Genomic DNA, 16,313 nt, shown 5'->3' with positions numbered 1-16,313 from the left:
TCTGCCCCTCCTGCTCGTTCTCTCTCTCTCTCTCTCTCTCTCAAATTAATAAATAAATCTTTAAAAAATAAAAAATTAAATTAAATTTAAAAATTTAAAAAGATTTGCTTTAGGAGATTAGACTTTAGAGTCACAAAACACTGGACTCAAACCTACCACTTTCCAGCTAAGTAATACTGGGAAAAGGTACTTAACCTCTCTACTTCATCTGTGAAATGGGAACATACCAAAGTAAGACTGCTGTGCTATTTAATTACTTTATACTACTTAACAGAGTATTTGACATATCCTCAATAAACGTATAAACTATTATAATCAGTAACCAAATCTGACAATTACATAGTACCCAACCTTGCTATGCATCAGAAACTGAGAGATTTGGTGTGAGCTGATCTGGGATAGATCCAAGCCACTGTTAAATTTTTAAAGCTCTCAGGTGATTCTAATATGCAGCCAGTGGCCTACAGACAAAGTTCAAACTCTTCAGTTTGGCACACTAGGAACTCTCATCACTACTTACAGCTCTGTATTTTAATCACTCCTCCATAGGTAACCAATGCTCTGAACACACACTAAACTAATGCTTCATCAACAAGTGGGCTATAGTAGTGCCTCTCAAACATCAGCCTATATCAGAGACACCAGAAGGACCTGTTAAAATTTGCTGGTCTCTGCAAAATTTCTAATTCAGCTGGACTGGGGAGAGGTCCAAGAACGTGCATTTTTTTTTTAAGAATTTTTGTTTTTTAAATTATTTGACAGAGAGAGCGAGATCATAAGTAGACAGAGAGGCAGGCAGAGAGAGAGGGAAGCAGGCTCCCTGCTGAGCAGAGAGCCCGATGCGGGGCTCGATCCCAGAACCCTGAGACCATGACCCGAGCTGAAAGCAGAGGCTTGACCCTCTGAGCCAACCAGGAGCCCCAGAACATGCATTTCTTAACAAGCTCCCAGATAACAGTGACACTGCTGGTGCATGGACCACACTTGGAGAACCCACTGGTCCACACTAGATCACAACCTGCTTCCTTTATAGTCACCTAAAATGGCATTCCTATCTCCACCGTACCATTCTTGACTAGCTAACTTTCACTCTTCTTCCAAAATTCACCTTCAGGAAGTATTTGCTCACTTCAACAAACCACCTCAAGGCACTTATTATCTACTATAAAACTTCGCTAGAAAAAAAAAAAAACTACAGAATGTTCTTAGTGGTCTTAGTGGTACACTAACGCTAGCATACACAGACTCTTTCATAGGAATTAGGGAAAAAGGCCTCCTCTAGACAGGTGAATTTTTTAAAAAGTGAAAAGCAAAAGGGGAGTCTGTCAAGCAGAATAAAATCTGGATTTCAGCTGCCACCTACCCTTTTTGCCAGGTACCTTTATGTAGAGCACCAATTCCACAGTCATAATAGCCCTGGCACAGCATTACTAATAAAACACAAAGGAAGAGCACTCAAACCAATCCTGACTATCAGGAAAGGAGGAAGAGGAAAGAATGAGGAATCAGGTTATCAAGAAAGGACTTGTGGAGAAAGTATCACCTAAGTTCTGAATCATAAATTGCTTTCTCTGTACACAGAGCAACAATGTCTTCATATATACAGTGTATGGCTTACTGTAGATTTCAATAAATTATGAATGACTCTCCATAAATTTATACAAAACCACTTGCTAATCTACCTCTTTCTCAACAAATAAAGAAGCAAACACACACCAACAGCTGGCACCAAAAACTATAAACACTACCTAAATATTAACATTTTGGTCTGTATACTTATCAGCTAGAAGAAAACACAAATTTTTCTAATAACCAATGGGAGATCAAAGGCAAAAGAAGCCTGCTGAAAATGCACTTGGGTTTTTCAAAATTAAAGACTTTCAAATAAAAACATCTGCATTATCTGATCAGAGCTGATTTCCTGATTATTTCAGTAGGTACTAAAAAACTTAAAGGAATTTTGGAAACTAGGTCCAAGACACTAAGTTTACAATGAAGAAACTGAGGTCCAGAGATGTAATGATTCAAAGACACATAGCTAATTAGTGGTAGAACCATAATTAAAACTCAGGTCTCTAGCCCTTCACTAGTTTTCTCTCTCCTACCCCATGCTTCCTTTACATTTATAAAGTAAAATACTAAATAGGGCGCTTGGGTAACTCAGTTAAGTGTCTGACTCTTGATCTCACCTCAGGTCTTGATCTAAGGGTCCTAAGTTCAAGCCCCACATGGGCATGGAGCCTATTAAAAAGTAAAAATACTAAATATCCATAACTTAAAAATGTAGATTAACCAGGGTTTTGTACTCTGTAACCCCATTTTTATGAGAGGAAAAATCAGTCATTTGTCATTTTATCTAGGAACTTACTCAAAGAGGTAACTTTAAACATATATTCTGCTCTTGATAAAATTCATTCCTAGACTTTACTTGCAAAATTATATATGCAAAACCAATATTTATAGATAATAATCCTGATACAGCCAACAAAATTTCGCAATTATCAAAAAGACATTACAATATCTTTCCAGGATGCAGTACATTCTCAAGAAAGAAAAAAGAGCTCAACTTTTGAAATATGTTTAACAATAAGCAGAAAACTCTGGCTATAACCCTCATCTCAATTAACCATAATATCTCATCCTCTGACCATTCTCATTAATAAAGTTTTAATCTGGGGCACCTGGGTGACTCAGTGGGTTAAAGCCTCTGCCTTCAGCTCAGGTCATGATCTCAGGGTCCTGGAATTGAGCCCGGCATCCAGCTCTCTGCTCAGTAGGGTGCCTGCTTCCTCCTCTCTCTGCCTGCCTCTCTGCTTACTTGTGATCTCAGTCTCCGTCAAATAAATAAATAAAATCTTTTAAAAAATGAAATAAACTTTTAATCTACTGCTAGTTCTATGTGCCGATAAGAACCATTAATTAAAATGCTTTCCTTCAGGAAAGTAACCTCCTTATTTACCTATAATTTTATTCACCTTTTAAATTTAAGATTACTGAACTTATAATTTATGTGCAATGCAATAGTCTATTAGTCTAAAGCTAACTCTTTAACTTCTACAACAACCCATGACAGAAGTATACTTTTATTCCCATTTTAGAGATGAGAAAACTGAAGGTAAGAGAGGTTATTAAAAAACTCACCCAAGTGGGGCCCCTGGATGGCTCCGTTAAGTGTCTGCCTTCGGCTCAGGTCATGATCCTAGGATCCTGGGATCAAACCCCACATTGGGCTACTAAGCCTGCTTCTCCCTTTCCCACTCCCCCTGCTTGTGTTCCCTCTCTCTCACTGTCTCTGTCAAATAAATAAATAAAATCTTTAAAAAAAAAAAAAAAAGAAAAGAAAAGAAAGAACTCACCCAAGTTTACATACCTAGGAAGGGGCTGCATTAGAATTTAACACAGGCAGTGTGACTCAGGTGCCAGGAACTCTCTTGAACAATGTCTTTCTTAGTCATTCATCATGTGACAGTGCTTCCTTCAGGTGTAAACATATGAACTTTTTCACTACCCTCAGCAACGCAAGATACACGGTAAAACATTTTCTTCCCAAAATGTAATTTAAGTTTGAACAATAAAGTAGAACACAACTTATGCAATTTTAGCTTTTATATCTTGCCTTATGTCATAAAAATTTCTGCATATTTGCTACTTTATACTATCGCTACCAGAGAACAGAAGAAGCCTACCTCTCAGTGCTGTAAATGAGATAGGAAAAATACTAACCTGATACAATAAGGGTCAACAGAGCTTTAGAATAAAAGAAGGAATCAAGTACCTCAAAAGAGACAATAAGGTCATGTTCATGCTTGACTATGTATAAAGCACACTGTCTGCCTAAGATTGAGAAGATAGGCAATGGTGTCTCAAACATCTACCTGGGCCTTTACAGAATTCAACAACTATGAAGAGAAATTTTGCCAGAGAGCCTAAAAACAGTAAGGGTAATATGTAATTATTAATGTTACTTTGATCAGAAAGGGACTCTGCGAAAGAACTCTTCTGACTCTTATCACTTCCAAAACATAATGTATTTACTATTTGGAGTGAACTGACAGGGAGAAAGCCATCTCCCCTTAATTTTGCAAGTTAAGCTTCGGAAGTATCTTGAACCTAACCCCCTCCATAGCATTTCACACGTTATTCCTATTAGTTTGTTTTGTTGCTTTATTATTGTAAGATGTTTACTGGTACATAGTAAATACTCAGTGAGTATTTTCTTTTACACTTATTAACACCAGAACAAAGACATGGGGAGATGGGCTAGGATACAAGTATGTAATCCAACTTCCTGTAAGCATAAAACTCAAAGAGAAGCACAGTACAGATAAAGGGCTGAAAAGCCAAACTGCAGCCATGTGAGAAATACGAGGAAAACTTAATCCCAAACAACACAGGGAAAATTAAGAAAATTCATCAGGCAGTTCTGGGAGACAGTTCTCCATGGGTCTCTCACTTTTCTGGATGTCTTGAAAACAGAGGCACTAAATGCCTGTGTCCCAAACTTTTCAAGATTATCTATATAGTGAACAGTCTTGGAAAGAGAAATAGCATCTCCAGAGAAAAGGGGAACCATGCTTACTATCCATTATAAAGACTCAAGTTTTCCTAGGCTTAAGATTCATCTCCTGTAACCCAACCCAATGCATGTGCAGATGTCCTATCTTTACACTACCATAGTGTGTGCAAACTGGGGCTCAGAGATCGGATGCAAATGCTGATTCTGTCATTTATTAGCTGCATGGTCTTGAGACAATTAGTCTACAACACTAAAGGATACTATGCAGTATGACCACCACCACTTACCACTACTGCTATTGCTGTAGTGCACTGCTCTCTTTGACCAAGGAGCCTCCCCCTCATCCCCGTATCCATTACACTGTGGCAGGTTAACTTGTTAGCCTTCAAGTACAATAAAATCTCAGGCCTCTGACCATCCATGACAGGCATTAGCACATAATCAATGTTTACTATAAACGAAAAAGAGATTCTACTTCCACATTATCAGAAAAAAGCAAAACATGGGATGCTTAGGTGGCTGGGTTGGTTAAGCATCTGCCTTCTGCTCAGGTCATGTTCCAGGGTCCTGGGATCAAGTCCTGCATCTACATTGGGCTCCTTGCTCAATGGGTAGCCTGCTTCTCCCTCTGTCTTCCTTTTCCCCTGCCTCTGCTTTCTCTCTAGTAAATAAATAAAATCTTTAAGAAAAAAAAAAAAAAAAAGGAGAGGACTGCCTGGGTGGCTCAGTCATTAATGTCTGCCTTTGGCTCAGGTCATAATCCCAAAGTCCTGGGACTGGGCCCACATCTGGCTCCCTGCTCAGGGGGAAGCCTGCTTCTCTGTCTCTCTCCCTTCCTACTTGTGTTCCCTCTCTCTCTGTGTCTCTGTCAAATGAAAAATAAAACCTTAAAAAAAAAAAAAAGAAAGAAAGAAAGAAGGAAAAGAGAAAAACAACTGTTTTTGCTGCCTTAAAGAGATACAAGTGAAACACAAAGAAAAAAAGTTTTTAAGTAAATCAGTGAATAAAGATATATAATGGGAATAGTAAGCTCAAGAAAATTGAAGTAGTTGTACATAAAGTAGACCCAAAAACAAAGTATCACCAAAGAGAAAGATAAATATTTCAAATGATAAAAAGATCAATTCATCAGGAAGACATATTATATATTGTATGTGCTTAATAACACAGCTTCAAAACACAAGCCAAAAATTGACAGAATTAAAGGCGGAAAAGACAACTGCATGAAACAGAAATTGGATATTTTAACCTCTCAGCCACTGATAAAACGATAACCCCTTCCCAAAAAAAAAAAAAAAAAAAAAAAAACAGCAAATACAGAAATGATTTGAAAAGGCCAGCAAAACACCTTAAACTAATTGATGTGTACAGAATACTACACCCAACAACTGCACAATACATTCTTTTCAACTGTAAAAAGTTCATTTACCAAGACAGAACATAAAACAAGATTCAATAAATTTAAAGGGATTAAAATCATACAGAATATATTATCTGACCTCAAAAGGAGATTAAGTTAGAAATCAATAAGATACCTAAAATCATCCCAAATATTTGAAAATTACATACACGTTTAAGTAACCCACATGTCAAAGAAGAAATTACAAAGCAAATTGGAAATTATTTCAAATTGATAACAAAAAATACAACATATCAAAATTTGTGGAATACAGCAATGCTTACAGGAAAAGTGATAGTTTTGAATGCTTAAATTAAAAAACAAAAACAAGAAACGTCTAAAATATATAACTTAAGATTCCACTTTAAGAAGCTAGAAAAAGGGCGCCTGGGTGGCTCAGTGGGTTAAGCCGCTGCCTTCGGCTCAGGTCATGATCTCAGGGTCCTGGGATCGAGTCCCGCATCGGGCTCTCTGCTCCGCGGAGAGCCTGCTTCCTCCTCTCTCTCTGCCTGCCTCTCTGCCTACTTGTTCTCTCTCTCTCTCTGTGAAATAAATAAATAAATAAATCTTTAAAAAAAAAAAAAAAGCTAGAAAAAAAGAGCAAAAATGTGGAAGACAGAAAATTATAAGGAAAAGAACAAATGAGATAGAGAAGATAGAGAAAACTAGCAATGTCATTACTTGAAAAGGTAACAATACTGGTAAACTAAGAATGATACTGGTCAAGAAAAAAAGTGTACTAACAACACAAGAAATTAAAGAAGAGCTATCACTACAGAGCCTACAGGCATTAGAAGGATTACAATGGAATCTTATAAACAATTATTCAATAAATGAAAGGAGATAAACAAACATCTTTAAAAATACAACTTACCAAAACTGACAAGATGAAACAAAACCTAAATAGCCATACGTCTAATAATAAAACTGAATTGGACTACTACCAAAAACCGTCCCACAAAGAAAAATTCCAAGTCTCGACAGTATCAATGAATTCTAACAAACATTCAATTAAGAATATCAATGCTAAACAAATTCTTTCAATAAATAAAGGAACACCTCCCAACCTATTTTTTGAGACCATCATAATCATTACACTGAAATCTGACAAAGACATTACAAAAAAAACTACAAAACAATATCCCTCATGAATATCCCAAATCCCTAATATTAAATATAAAAAAGATAATACTCTGTGACAACATGAAATTAACCTAGGAATCAAGGTTATTTTGACTCTTGAAAACCACCATTTCTTTATTCATTCTACCACCATTTTGGCTAGTAGGACACCTGGGTGGCTCAGTCGGTTAACCATCTGCCTTTGGTCATGACTCCAGGGTTCTGAGCTACAGTCCCACTGTTTTTCCCTCTGCCTGCCACCACCACCCCACCCCCCGCTTGTGTGCCATATGCACACGCACTCTCTCACACTCTCCCTGACAAATAAATAAACTAAATCTTCAGAAATAAACAAAAAGTAAATTTTGGCTACTGCGAGCAAAGTTACTGTGAACATTTTTATTCACATGTTATCTTCAACTTATTAGATAAATCAAATTTTTCTGCAAAATGGCTGTCAATCTATACTCCTGCCAAAAATGGGAGTATAATTTCTCCAGATTTCAGCAACACTTGATATTATCAGAATCCTTAATGTTTACCAATTTGATAAAAGTGAAACTATTTCTTCTTGTGGTTTTCCTCTGTACTATTCTGATTACCAAAGTTCAATGCTTTTCCAACTCTGACTCATGGTATCACTTAGGTGAGTTGCAACCAACATTCTTAATTTAAAAAACAAAATGAGAAAATATCAGAGGGCACTGCATAAAGGTTAAATGTTATTTCGTGAAACTTCTATTTCCATTGTGTATATGCTTATACTGGGTCACAATATAAATTATTTTTGTTAACTGTATGCTTCTAGCAAGTTGAGTCATTTTTATAGCTGTTTCTTTATAGCAAAACTCTATAGAGACATCTGGGCAACTTATTAGGGCACCATTCAGACCATGACACAAAGGAATGTATTTTATGAAAATAGGACCTGAGATGTCCTTCCAGCATAAACTGGCAAAAACAGAATCAGAAGAGGGAAAAGAAAAAAACTTGAGGGAAGCAATAAGGAGTGAATTATATGGAGAAAAGATTCTACAAAACCAACCGATCTATGACCTACTTAAAGCTCACTTAAAAATAATCACATTTTCTCAATAAACAAGGTTTCTCTTAGCACTAAGACAGAAAGCTGGGATCCTATCCTTTCTTAACTATTGAAGTGACAGAAAACTGACCCCTCCTTCTCCTGAGACATAATTCCCATCTCAAGATTCATCTCATTCTAGGCCTCATACAACAGTATTCTTTTAGGTCTCTGCTTTCTACTCTTCCCTAAGGAGTGTCGCAGTAACTAGAGACATCTTAATTCCAAAGACTTATATGTTTATTCAGTTAACAAAGATTTACCAAGCCCCTAATATATCCATCCCCTCTCTATTAAGAAATTAAGTTGTATCTCCCTCACAATTTTAACTCCTTGTTATATTCTTTTTTTTTTTTTAAGATTTTATTTATTTATTTGACAGAGAGAAATCACAAGTAAGCAGAGAGGCAGGCAGAGAGAGAGGAGGAAGCAGGCTCCCTGCTGAGCAGAAAGCCCGACGCGGGGCTCGAACCCAGGACCTGGGATCATGACCTGAGCCGAAGACAGCGGCTTAACCCACTGAGCCACCCAGGCGCCCCAACTCCTTGTTATATTCTTAAAGATTATTTATTTATTGGACAGAGAGAGAAAGACACAATGAGAGAGGGAACACAAGCAGGGAGAATGGGAGAGGGAGAAGCAGGCATCCTGTGGAGCAGGGAGCCGATGCAAGGCTGATCCCAGATCCCTGGGATCATGACCTGAGCCAAAGGTAGACGCTTAACGACTGAGCCTCCCAGGCACCTACCTCATCCTTGTTATATTTATTAAAGCTTGATATCCTTAACTAAAACTAATCGCCTCCTCTTGAAAATATTTTTCTTAGACTCAAACCATCCCACATACCATGACCCAACTTCTGCTATCTTCTCTGTTCAACCAATAGTATCCCTACTCTAACCCTTTCAAATAACTATTCTTTTTCATAAGAATTTCTTCCTCACAAACTGTGGACTAATCATACCACAACAATTGCCTGGTGCAATGAGTGTGAATCTACCTGTCACTTAATAGGAGTGTTATCTTGAGCTTTAAAATCTCTTACCTTATGAGACTCAATCTCATCTCTAAATGGCTAAAACAATAGGTATCAAGGAATAATGACAATTACATAATCTCCTATTGCCTTTCTTATTACCTAAAGTTTACTATAATTGTAGTTTTTAATTTCCTCTAAATGCAATAAAATGTTTTCATAGAGACACTTAAAGTGAGATACCAGGAAATATGGGAAGGAAAGGTTTAAAGACATATAAGTAAACTCATCACATCAGTTATTGCTCTCCTTCTGTGCTCTGCTCCTACGTATATCCAGATTCTAAAAAGGCAAAAGTAAAAACACTTCTTTCCCAATGGCAGACAAAATTTTAAGAACCCTCAATGACCCACACCCTATAAATTCCACTCCCTTTGACTGTGGGGAGACCTGTAAATATAATGGGATACCATCACTCCAGTGGTTGTTATAAGGCAAATAGATTTTGCATATGTATTTAAGGTTCCTGATCAGTGGAATGGCCCAAAAGGAAATTATCCTGGGTGGGTCTGACTGGACCAGATGAGCTTTAAAAAAGGGTCTGAAAGGAGAGTTTAGAGGTCAGATGGAGGAAGTCAAGGAGATTGGCTCCTGCTTGTCTGAATAAAAGTAACCATAATCATATGGGAACTGCTTATGTGGACTAGTGGTAAACTAACCAAAAGGTGGCAAAAAGAGGGCCTTACAGCCTCAAGGAAATTAACTGTACCAACACGTACTGAGCCTGCAAAAACACTCTAAACCTCAGATAAAAACTGTAGCCACAGCTGACATCTTGATGAGATGATCTGGTGAGATGTTTTACATCTCCAGCTACTAAGTCCAGCTACCACTACCCAGATTGCTCACCTATAGAAACTGTGATACAGTAACTGGATGTTGTTTAAGCTGCTAAATTAGTTGTACAATGCTATACATCAAAAGAAAATGAATACACTCCCTCAGTACAGGACCAAGCAGCAAAGGAAAAACGGGGAAGATGAAACAGGACTTCAGCTGCCTCCATTTTGACCTCCATTTTGCCTCAGTCTGTACTTTCTTATTAATTAAGCTCTTCTTTCTGGCTCCTCTCTTAAACCAGCAAAGCATCCCCTGATAAGAACCAAACTACACCCACAACCAATAAGGACTGCCCTGGGCCACCAAGACCCCATGTGAGGAACTCTAGGACAATGACTGACTTGACCTTCACTGTCCCCCCTGCATGTACCCACCCACCTTTGATTCACATTTTCCTTACAGAAACCTGGAAGTTTTAGCATTCGGGAGAAACAGTTCTCCCAGTGTTTGCCTCACTGAAATAAACTTGTTTCACCACCTTTTGTCTCTCAGCCTTTGGATTTTGTCAGCAGGAAGTGCCTGGACCTAGTCTGTTTGGGACCCCTAGAGCCAGATGCTCTTGTACCCCTAAACCCAGGCTAAAAACAAATGCATTTTTTTGCATTAGACCTCCCTCACAGCACTGATTATGAAGATATACAGATCCAGAATCAAGGGGAAAAGGTAAAAACTGCATAAAATGTTTGAAGTTTTAACTACTAAAAAAAGGCTTTTTCATACAGATCTTGTTAAACTATCATATAATTTAACACCTTCATTTTAGTGATGAGGAAAGTAAAGCTCAAAGAGTGACACCCCAAAAGATGCAAAAGATGACAAACTTAGGGAATGTTTATTAAAGTAACTTTAGTCCAGGGCTCTTTCCCCTACACCACAGCCCTTCCTAAGGCTTTGAAAGAGCCATTCGAATCAACAGTAATTGTATCACTGTCTTCAACGGAAGGAATCCAAGTAACATAATTTCCCATATTTCCCATCTATTTCAGTATCTCCTAGCTGTCAGAACATCAAAAACTAAAGTGGATACTAAGAAATTTCCACTCACAGTAGCTTGTTGGGTTGTAAAAACGACCACTGGTAAACCACTTAAATAAATTTAAAATACATTCTAAAAAATATAAAGAAAAAAAATTAGAACACCTGTAGGTTTTCCAGAACTTTATTTAGAAAACAAAAAATTTGTGTTGTAAGTGTAAGTTATGTTGTAAGTTGTAAAATCAAAAGCAAACAGACAACCTTTCCGGATCTTTCAATATATCCCCCCTTCTGCAATTTTTTAAAAATCTAATATTATCACTATAAATATGAAAATACAGTACAATATGTATACAATAAATAAATCGTTTTTAGTTTCACTGTTGTGTGTACTTTCCTAGGTATATCACCATCAAAATTTGCAGTTTTCTTAAAAACACACGGAAAACTAAAAGCTAGAGTCATACTCAAATTCCACATAAATCACAAATCACTGAACTTTCTCTATACGAATTCAAATACTTTTACACTGTATTTCCTAAGATGCAAAATATACTCCTTTCTAGTCACGACCACAATTAGGAATAAACTATATTCATCATCTTAACAAGAACTTTAACAGCAAATAATTCGCTATCGTCACATACACACAGCATTGTTTTGGGTCTATAAGCTTCCGAAACCATCCCACGATTTATACGCCCCGGGCACGATTCTCTGCAATGTGAAGAGAATCGATAACATTTCAAATGTGGGTAGAAAGGGTGACGTGACAATCCTAAGACCTGAAATTTTTTTTCAGTCCCTAGAGCACACATGAAGCACCCAGTTCAGACCCTCCAATCAAGGCCCAGGTCCAACTCCAGGCAATCCAGTTTCCCAGCTCTTCACCCCGCCCCCACCCCGAGAAAGGAGGGAAAACAACTTTTATTGGCCTCTTCTCCCGGGGAATTGGCAAACTAGCGGGGCAGTGCTCTGGCCTGAACACGTTTCACAGGGAGGCCTCCGTCGGGGGCGGGGAAGGCAGATAGCGGGAAAGCCCGGCTTCGACGCCCCTTCTTCCCCAGTCGCCAACCCCCTGCCCCACCCCACCAAACAGCAGCCTCGGCCGGCCGCCACGCCGAGCGACCCCCAGGCCCCTCCGCGGAGGCGAGCTCGTTGTCATGTGACGACGACGCCGCTAAAACACCGCAGAAACGCAGGGCGGCGGGCGGCGGACGGCATTCGCACTAGCCCGCCTCGGCCCGGCCCCGTCGGGCGCGGACGAGTCCCGAGAGTCCGGGCGGGGGAGGGGGAGGGAGGGCGGAGGGCTGGCTTGGCGGCGGGCCCGAGCGCGCCACAAAGGCTTCCGCGCCCGTCGCTGTAGTGCCCGAGCAGGCGGGGGCAGAATTTTCGGGCCCGCGGGAGGGGTGGGGAGGAACGAGGGCTCCGGGGTGCCCGCCGCGCCCACAGGCGCCCCCCGGGGCGCCCGGACAACCAGCGACTGCCGCGCCCCGCACAGGCCCGCGCGGCCTCCCTCCCCCGCGCGGGGCCCGCGCCCGGCCCGCCCGCCCGCTCCTCGCCCGCGCTCCCTCGCTCTCTCGCTCTCGCCCGGCCTCCATCTTGGATCCGCGCTTCCAGCCCCCGCGCCGCTGCCGCCGCATTCCCCCTTTCCCGCCCCCCGCCGCCGTCGCCGCCGCCCGCACTCACCTCAGCTGCCCATCCGGGCGCCGCTGGCCGTCGACCTAGTTTCCCCCCAAAAGTCTCCGGTGTGTTATTCCCGATGTGGGGGGGTTGTTACGGGGTGGTCGCCGGGGGTTCGGGAGCGGGGGCCGCGCCTTCAACGGAGCTGCAATCCTAACCCGCCATCTGGTGGCATTTTCCACACGCCAATGGCGCCGCTGCAGACTTGGGTCCGGACCGCCCTCTGCTGGCCGCGACGCTTACTGCCTAGCTGACGGGACGGGCCTGCCCGGAAAAGGGAGGGAGCTGAGGCGCGAGCTGGGGGCCGTGGCGGGGACGCGCGCAAACGCTTTCCTGTGGGGATTGCACGCACGCGCACCAGCGGGACGGGAAACGTGGCCGCTGCGTGGAGACCCCGCCCCCGCGCAGAGCGGTAGCCTAGCTCAGCCAATCGCAATTAGCGGATACCTCTCGGTGAGGACGTTGTAGATGGTTCTTGGGCCGCCTGAGGCTGGCGGAAGGACGGCCACCGTGGCGCCTGCGCGCCCCGCTAGCCAAGTTGCCGCCCGCCATTTTTGGAGCTTTTCTGAGACCTGGGAGGGAGACCCGCCCCCGGCCCCTTCACTGAGGCCCCTCCCCAGGTCTCGAGACTGCTTCTCTAACGCTCCGCTTGAGTCGTGCTGTCCGCGTCCGACGTTGGGTCGCCCGTTGCGGAAATGGGAAGGAGTAAAGGAGCGAAAGCCTTCTCCCGCCTCTCCTGGGTTTGAAGAGGGTCTCTGAGCTTAGCATTGTGTTAGCTATATTTATTGTTGACTGTTGGCAAGGCGCTTTCTCGAGTAAGGGTGAAAAGGTTTCGAGAACTGTTCAGGCCCTCCCGTGACAATCTAGACGCTACAGTGCCTGCTCCAGGCCGATTGGCGTCGTCCCTGCCTCTGTAAAGCAGATCCACTCCTTAGTGCTGGCTTTGCATAAGGCGGCAGCATTGGCTAGTTAGTGAAAAAGGAATGTAGCTAGACCGGGAAAATACAGCCTCAGCTTTGGAATGCGATTTCTCTTCCCACAAGATATTTTCAGTGCCTCTGAAATGGACGTGAGAATTGACTAACGTGAGATCGTGATCAAAATACGCCCTTGAACGTCGCCTCTTCCTACCCGCGCGTTTCGTGACGGTGGCTCCTATCTTTTACCTGCTCACAACTTTTCAGTACAAAAGTGAATCCTTAATCTCCCAGCTCATCAACCCAATTTGTGACTAAATTCTCTGTTGCTAGAGCCAGCTCTGTTTTAATATTGCCTTAGAATCGCTCAATTCCTTTATAGTCCTCAGAGCCAATCTCCAGTAAATTACCCCAATTTCTGGTTTCTTTCCGAAAAGGGCACAAAGTGTGTGGCTCTTTGACTGGAGGAAGTCGCAACCGACCTAAACACAACACAGGCACACGCACTAATCTCTGGTTGATTTCTTTTATATTCTTTGCAAAGACTGTTTACAGCTTTCCTTGTTATTAAAGGTGCCAGGCGCAGTCTATACTAAAAGATAACTTCATTTAGTTTCCAGGGATCAAAGCAATGGGATTATAAATTCTCCAGTTTGATATTCTCTCCATCTTGAAGTAACTGTAGTCACATTGTGTTCCTGATCTCAAAAATTCTCACCAAATCAACCTGTTCTCTTTTTTCCAAAGCCAGTCTTCCTTGGACTGTGTAAGCCATCCCTTCTCACTTCCCTCCACCACTACTTTTGTCAGGTCTTGTCTCTTCAATGTCCTTACCCACCAGCTTCTAACTTTTTGCTTTTCAACACACCATTACCGCTGTCTTTTTTTTTAAATTCCAGTGCTACTATTCTCTCCAGGTACTGTATTATCAACCTTTCTTTCACACATATTTCTGAAAAGAAGCAGTCACCGCCTTCATTTGCACTTTATTCCTTAGCTTAATCAGACTTCATAACAACAAAATGAACTTACAATTTAAGATTGACAGTTATAATTTCTAACCATTTTCTCCTTCTTCATTTTCTTGGCATATCCAACCCCTAGACCCTTCTTAAAATCCTACTTCCCTTTATTTAAGGACAATTCCTGATTTCTACAACCTACCTGGTTTACTGGTTTTATTCCTTTGCTAGCTCCTCTTCTTCATCCCACAGTTCAACTCCTAACTGTCCTCGACCACATTCTTGCACTTTAAAAGTCTCCCAAAATTACTGTTTCTGATTTTTCCTCAGCTAAGATTCCTCATGTTCCACTTACTTGCCAGGAAGCTCCAGCTTAAAATTTAAACATTTAAAATAATGCTTTCTTAAAATTCAGATTTCCTCATTTCTCTTAACATTGTAATCTCTGTAGTAATTAAGAACAAGGAATTTGAAACAATACTGCTCTAGAAACCTGTGTGACCTTGGACAACTCTCTTTGTGCCTCAGTTTCCTCAATCGTTGGAAAAAACAATGGTACCTATCTCATAGAGTCACTGTGAGTATTAAACAAATTAACAATTATATAGAAATGCCATTGGTATTATTGCCGTGTTATTTTTATCTTGCTAAGAACTTTTTAGCAATTTTTTAAAATATCCAAGGGCACAGAGTAGTCAACTTTCTGAGTTTAGAGAAATCTAAAATTTTCTTTATTTTGCCCTCTCACTTGACTCAATAGTTAAGCTGATGTTTATAAATAATTACCTAGTGTCCTATGTTCTAAATTGTAAGACTAGGCTTGACTCCACCATAACAAGTATAATAGCCTTCTAGAAAGTCTTTGTCTTTCATTCACCACCCTAAAAAAAACGCACAAAAGCTTTCTGTATTCCTATAGTTTATAAAATATAATCAAAAATACTTAATGGTATGCAAGAAATGACTTGATCTTTTTCCAATTTCTGTATCTTTCTTCACAAATTCTTCATATTAGTTGATTTAGTCTGAAAAATCATAAATACAAACAATAGGTACATTTAAAGTTTAGCTATTTGGTAAAATAAAGTAATGGTTATCATAATGTGTTGACTTTATTATGTAATCACACATCTTCCAGGAGCCTCTGCATTTGTGAAATTCTTAAGATTCCAAAATTCTTGGCAAAGATTTTCAAATACCACAATTTTCATGAACAGCTTCAAGCCATAGGTATGAACAAAATATCAAAAGCAATGTCTGAAACTAGTGTGGATAGTAGCTCAAGATTCTTAAATATTATTTAAGGTAGGGGTCCCTGGGTGGCTCAGTGGATTAAGCTTCTGACTATTGATCTCAGCTCAGGTCTTGATCTCAGGATTGTGAGTTCAAGGCCCATGGTGACTCCACACTGGGCATGGATCTGACTTAAAAAAAAAAATTTTTTTTTTTTAATTACTTAGGATAGGGAATTATAGTATTGGTAGAGCAACCATTTGCTTAGTCCACATTTCTTATTGACTTTGGTATTCTACTTCATTGCTCATTTCAAATGATCTGAAATGAGCCTTGGCCAATTTGAAGTTTCATTCTTAATGGGTTAGATGTCTAAAAAGGAAGACACATACCCATTAGTTTTATTTCAACTCAGTTTCTTAGCCAACCTGGTACAAAAGTAGATATTTAGTATTATATATTTAAAAATTGCATTTGCAGAGTTATACATCAATGTATTGTAAGTGTAATATAAATGCATTGAAGAATAAATGGTTAACATTTATT

General features: G+C 40.5%; 1 protein-coding gene across 3 annotated transcripts in view; it reads right to left on the bottom strand.

Moving 5' to 3' along the window:
- STAG1 (stromal antigen 1) overlaps window positions 1–12,941 on the bottom strand; it is a 452,889-nt gene extending 439,948 nt beyond the window's left edge. For all 3 annotated transcript variants that reach the window (XM_047736238.1, XM_047736228.1, XM_047736246.1), the window contains exon 1: window positions 12,662–12,941. The gene's annotated coding sequence lies outside the window, so the exon portion shown is untranslated. The remainder of the gene's footprint in view (window positions 1–12,661) is intronic.
- Window positions 12,942–16,313: the final 3,372 nt, after the last annotated feature.

Source organism: Lutra lutra, chromosome 1, assembly GCF_902655055.1.
Source record: "Lutra lutra chromosome 1, mLutLut1.2, whole genome shotgun sequence".
NCBI classification, from domain to species: Eukaryota; Metazoa; Chordata; class Mammalia; order Carnivora; family Mustelidae; genus Lutra; species Lutra lutra.
The sequence above is the reverse complement of the archived record's forward strand: the minus strand, read 5'-3'. Positions and strand labels throughout refer to the sequence as shown.